This window comes from Carlito syrichta, unplaced genomic scaffold (genome assembly GCF_000164805.1).
Source record: "Carlito syrichta isolate Samal-C Ts95f unplaced genomic scaffold, Tarsius_syrichta-2.0.1 Scaffold304367, whole genome shotgun sequence".
Classification (NCBI taxonomy): domain Eukaryota; kingdom Metazoa; phylum Chordata; class Mammalia; order Primates; family Tarsiidae; genus Carlito; species Carlito syrichta.
In genome coordinates, this window is record NW_007248463.1 from 243,024 (window position 1) to 249,722 (window position 6,699).

Here is a 6,699-nt window from a genome sequence, read left to right on the forward strand (position 1 = left end):
ACACAAACATATATATTTATATAGATATATATGAAGGGTTAAATTAGATCCTTAAAGACTTCTAGAAGAAAAGTTAGCAGAAATACACGACACTTGAAATCTTGTAAACTTGAATTTGCTTGTTTAATAAGAAAATGTCCAGCATAGGTTTTAGAAACAGTAGTGTCTCAGTAAAATTTGTTTAGTATGTTAACAAGTGGCTAGCTATCAACAATGAACTTGTCCAGATACGATCAGAAGGCAAGGATGGCTAACCTGATGGCTTCTTAGTCTTTTAAAAATGTTCCTATTAGAAGTTTGAGAGGCTTATATGCAGTGTGTTTAAAATCTATTGTGTCTTAGTTTCACAATATGGAATGAAATAATTTGAATAAATTTTTTCATTTTCTTTTGAATAATTACTTTGAGATAAATACGCTTGACTAGCACAAAATTAAATGCATTTCTTGTTTTGGTCATTAAGTGCTTAACATAATTATGTTAATTAAAGCTTTATCCGATTTTCTGCAGAGATCATCTTTTTAGGATCTAAACTACTGTTTTTGGCTGCACTTGATGAGGCTAACTTTTCTACTTTCTAATGGGATAAGGAAATTTGACAATCACTAATCCAGTGATAATTTCCCAACTTCATCGTTTTTGCCTTACCAACCTAATTTAAGGAAGCTGATTGCTACCCCACTCTTTGAGACAGTTTCTTCATTGAGTTCATTTAACTATACCAATACTACTAATTAAGGTTTTTCGTTTTCTCCTTATATCTTCAAGTTCTTTGTGTTGAGCAACTTTACTTGTTCTCTTATCTATCTGCATTCGCTTCCTTGGTATTCTCAATCTATTTTATGACTTGAAGTACTCTAAAGACTTCTACAGTTATAGCTCCAATTTAGATTCCAAGCATGCATACTCTACACCTGCAAAATTCCAGTGGTTTATATCCAAATGCTCATTCAACATTTCCGCTATTAGCTGTGTCATTTCAATAATTTTAAAATGAAACACTTGATCTTCCCCTCTTAAACTAGTTTCTCCCATGGCCTTCCCATCTCAATAAAAAACAAATCCAGTCTTGCCAGGGCTTGGCCAAAAACCTGAAGTATCTTGGGGCCCTCTCTTTTAGACCCCACATTCATTCCAACAACTGTTCAATGCAGTTTTAGAGTCACAATATTCTGAGAATATTCTAACCACTTTTCATCTTTTGGTTTATCCCGATACAAAACACTATCATCATCCCTGGATTACTACAACTGGTCTCTATTTTCTTCCAACTGGTCTCTCTTTTCTTCCAAATCTATTTCCAACTTGTCCACCAGGGTCATCTTGTTAAAAGTAAGTCTGAGAATGTAAGTCTCTACTCAAGTCCCTTCAATGACTACCATTTTATTCAGTCTAAAAGTCAACATCTCCAAGTAGGTTATAGTATCTGTATGGCTCCCTACTCCATGGCCACCTGGCTTGTGGTGCTTTATTCTCCCTGCTCAATATCTTCTGTCCAGACCAACTGTCCTCCTTGTCACTTTCTAAAATCCCAAACTCTTATTTCAAGGTCTTTCGCTTGCTGTTCTTCCTACTTGGAATTCTGCTTGTCATCATACACAAGTATCACTTCCTTACTCCCCTTAGACATTTGTTCAAATGTTACCTATTCAGTTAGTACTCTCCAGTGTGCTTTAATTGAAAGTACATTGATTCTTAAACAACGTGAGGGTTAGGGGCACCCAGCCTTGGAGCAGTCAAAAATCCAGGTGTAACTTTTGATTCCCCTAAACACTTGACTGCTAATAGCCTACTGTTGACCAGAAGCCTTACCAATAATATAAGCAGTTAGGTAACACACGTTATATGTTACATGTATTATATGCTGCATTCTTAAAATAAACCTAGAGAAAAAATGTTTTAAGAACATCATAGGAAAGAGAAATATGTTTACTTTTATTAAGTGGAAGTGCATTTGTTACATTAAGTAAAATGCTACGTTTTAAAATTTTGTAGCTTATTTCATATCTATAAATAATGGTCAGAAAAATTTTGAATATCCAATATATAATGTATACATGGCATTTTTAATTTTCTCAAAAACAAAGTAGAACGTGCTATATGCCATTCAACGGTTTCTTAAGCATGTGTCACTGACTTCAAATGTCACATTAAATGTATCTTTAAAATTTTTCATTTATGATACTTTGTATTGAACTATTATTAACAATATATTTCCTTCAAACTTAACATTTGCTTTGTTACCACTTGAATTCACCATTCCATTAATAATTAGGACTTTTCAAATTGTACTTCAAATAAATAGATGGGGCTTACTGGTCAACACAAATGCATTAAAGGCAAAAGACATGCTGAAGAATCTTTTTAAAAAGGTGTACATATTTTATATGAGGAGATAAAGGTCAAATGTAAGCTAAAATCTGGTATGTGACTTATGAAATATAATCATACAAACAAAATTACAGAATTATATTTATATGATGCATAAAATATAAATATAAAGTTATAGTTGATGACATTATTACACCTCTTTGTTTTTTGCATTCTACAAAAAGAAAAAAATATGAGCAGAGAAGATTCCAGGTTATGAAACCAGACTACCATCTTTCCAATACTCTGCTTTTTTGTGTAGCTCCTTTAATCTTCTCTCAAAGGAAGAAATAATATAAGAAACAGAGAAAGATAATTAGCATCTCTTGTCAGGGAAAAAAAATAGTGAGATTTTAGAACATGTGGTATAGTGGCGAACATTATAAAATCTGGAGCAAAATACCTGGGCACTTGACAGTATTCTTTTGGGCAAAATGCTTACCATATACTATCCTCAGTTTTTTGAGCTATTAACTTTCATAATGGGATTATTTATAAGATTACATGACTTAATGTTTGGAAAATGCTTGGATGCATGCCTGACACATACTAAGTGCTAAATAAGAGTTTCATGATTAAATAAGTAGACAAAGAAAATATAGTTGCGTAAGGGTATATTCTATTGGTACAGAAAAAATATTTAGAGTTAAGTTTGATTACTCAGAGTTTAAACTTTGTAAGGTAATGAACTTGTCTAGTTAGAAAAAATTTAGGTTAAGTAGAAATAACCTCCTTATCCTTTCCCTTATAGCATTTGTCACTTTTTAATTTGTACCACATTTAATTGCAATCACCTTTTAGTTCCCTTATGGTGCTAAAAATTCTGTAAGAATATTCATCTTTGTATATTCTGTCAAACAACACCTGCATATATATAGAAATTGACTCAGGGCTCTTTTGGCAAGGAATTTAAGTGTTGATAGAGACTAAGCAATAACACATTTTCATATGTAAGTTGACTCTTGTTTCTCTCTATTGTGTAAACATTGAAATTTCAGGAAAAAATTGGGTATTTCAGTAATATGTGTCAATATAATTACACAAAGCTATTGTATGATTCAAATTTGCTTTTATAAAAAATGTTATTTAATACATTCATCTCCCTTTTTTCATTGTAGAATCATTTTTTTCAAAAACTGAGATAACTAAGCCAAACATAGATCTGTGAGAAAGTCTCTTAGCAGTTTACCTAGAATGAAAACTTTCAAGATTTTTCATATTACAGAGACTTTTATAAAGATAAGAGAAGTATGAAATGTATCTCCATTTCTAGACACATTATCTTTATGTTCTAGAGTCTGTGCCTAATACTAAAACCTTGGAAAATGCTCATATCTAAATGAAAATAGCCCTACCATTTTAAGATATAAGATAAAACAAGATATTGTTTCACTGATATATTTCAACATAATTCCTTAAACATTTAAGTACTGTACTATTTTATAACCTTAAAAATAACTTAATTTTAATCTTCTCTTATAGTCCTGTTATTACACCTAATAACAAATGCTTACCTGGTAGTGATTCTTTAGTGCTGGGATAAAACACAGATCACAAGGACTATTGCTGAAAACCTTCATTTGGTTTGAGAAACAACAGAATTTTATCAGGCATGTTCTTTTCAGATGTAAAGCTTTAAAATAGCTCATTTGAAAATATCTGTCAAGATGGCAGAATCATGACTGTTTTTCTTTTAATTAAATTCCATTTCTGTCATGTTTTCTCAGAAATATGGTAATAATTGTATTTTTACACTAAAGTAAAGTTATTTCACTATCCTTGTAGCAGTTGAATAATTCTGCTCAACCCAACCTATGCAAACCTGTCCCCTCAAGGCCCGCTATCTAGGCCCTCCTCTGGTTAGGCCTTCCTCATAAATCCTTACCACTCAACCTTCAACTATCTGGAGGAGGTTAAGAATGGTCACATATTTTTTTAAATCAAAATTCCCAGAAAGATATCAATTGTGTCTCCCCACCTCTACTGCACCTTTGAATCTGGGCTGGTCTTGAGACTCTTTCCTACATAAGGCTGTACCCATTCTGGGTTTAGGTTTTAAGAGGATTTGGCAGTTACTGTTTTCTCCCTCTTGGAATACAGGACTTTAGGATGTTATGAGAAGCTCAGGCCACGTGCAAGGCCACGTGAAGGAGAACAGAGAACCTCCAGTTGACTGTCCCATGATTTTCCAGCTGACAGCACCAATTGCCAGCCTCCTGAGGGAGTCAGTGGGGCTCAGCCCATTCAAACCTCCAGGTCCAGTCTATGTATCTGGAAGTAGAACCATCCAGTGGAGCCCATTCAGTGCACAGAATCATGAGAGCCATAGCAAAGTATTGCTGTTTTGAATCACCACATTTTGGAATAGAGCAACAACACAAGCATCATCCTCCTGACTCTGAAAAGGTAAGGCTTAAACTTCACTCAGTTAAGGTTAGTACAAAGTAGCTTTCATTCTTTATTCCAATTGTCTCTATCTTGCATTTCCAACTAGAGTGTGAGTTATCCAAGGTCACAGATACTGCTCTATTATTTTTTCCATCTGTACCTGTAGCTATTAACACATGACTAGCCACACCAAACTCTATTACCCTCTATTGCCTGAAGTTGCCAGTTAAACCCTAACAGAATACAGGTGTAAATAGGACACAGAAGGGGTTCTTTCTACATAAGGCCAATTTTGAAAGGCCGTGTCTATGTTTAGCTCAACCTAAAATACCAATTTTACTTAAAAGTTAGTTATGGGTGGCTAATTTACATATGGAACTGTAAAAGAAGACCACAGTGAAAGAAACAGGAAAAATTATGCTCTAAATAAAAATTAAGAAAATAAATTTGAGAGGATAAAAAGAGCACTAAAGCGATAGCTTGGAGCTACACTGTAAAAGTAGAGGGGAACACAAGAACTTTCTCCCTTCTGTATCTACCATGTGTTCCGCAGGCCCCTGATTGGAGAAGTAATCATTCTTATATCCACTCACTGTAATGACAATGTTCTGTGAATGGGTATTGTATGCATGACTATTGGCTAGTTAACAATTCAGCACAGTTCAACTAAACATTCTGGGATCAACAAGTAGAATGACAGTATGTTCACTTCTGATCCAGGACTTCGTTTTTTTAAGGTTTTAAGAAACTGGCATTATTTAGAATGTGAGGGATTTTAATTTTTTCATCCAAGTGCACTTTTGAGTTATAACACATTTTAAATTAATAGCGCTATCCGTAAGTCAAAAATATCCAATACACTTAAATAATTTTCCAAATTTCTTTTTTCTTTTTTAGGACCAATCATCCCAGGAAACCTCTTCCTGTATGTGACTTCTAGAATTCCCATTTCCATGATTCATAACCGCACTTCCTTAGAGAGAAAAAGGTTAGAAAATAATGCAGAGTACAAAACGCCCGGTGTGTGTCTGTGGGGTATGAGTGAGAAGTTCAGTCCTTTGCTTTCTGGATCCTTCAGCTGCTCTGGCAACATTTGCAGGCAATTGGTCTTTACATAAAGGACACATTCAAAAACATTTCTTAAATGTGTTTTGAAATATTCACGTTACACACACACACACACACACACACACACACACACACACCCAAATATCACAGCACCAAGCTTTACTCCTGCAGTCCTGCAGTCAGTCTATATTGTTCAAATGCATCTTAAACTGATAACGTGAAGAGTGTAGTTCTCCACTCTTCGTACTCAAATCTGTGTCTCTCTCAAGTGAATCACTGGGGTGAGCGACTAGAAAGACTAGAAAGGGGAGGGGGAGAGAAGAAAAGGTGGTTGGAACAGAGACTGGGAAGAGGGGGAAGAAAGGGGAAAGAAACGCACTGAAGCCACGACCCATCATCACCCCAACACGTGGGCATCCCACCCAAGCTGCAACAAAGAGTTGAGCATGGCGTTTCCCTCTGGCCCTGGACAGGCTGACCTCGCTGGCCCACGCGCGCGTTTGTCGCCTCGCCCGAGTCCGCGTTTCCCCGGAGTTGAGAGCCGGACCCGAGTCCCCGCGCAGGTGCCCGGCGCGGGCCACGGCGGGGCCGCCGCAGGCCCGGGCTGCGCGCTGGGAGCCAGCTCGCGGAGGAGCCGGCGCGGGGACGGGTCCACCTACCGGGCTTATCTGGAGCCCCAGGTCACCCGGCCAGCACCGCGGAGGACGAGCAGCCCTCGCCCGGCCCGGGCGGAGCTACCCAATCCCACCCAGACCCCAGGTTGCAGACCCGAGATCGCCAGGTCTCCAGGGGCCTCCGCGGATCCTCCGGTGGCCGCGATCAGGGAGCCCCGAGTCTCGGCACCCGCCCCCCGCTGCGGGCCCTCCCCCCCCC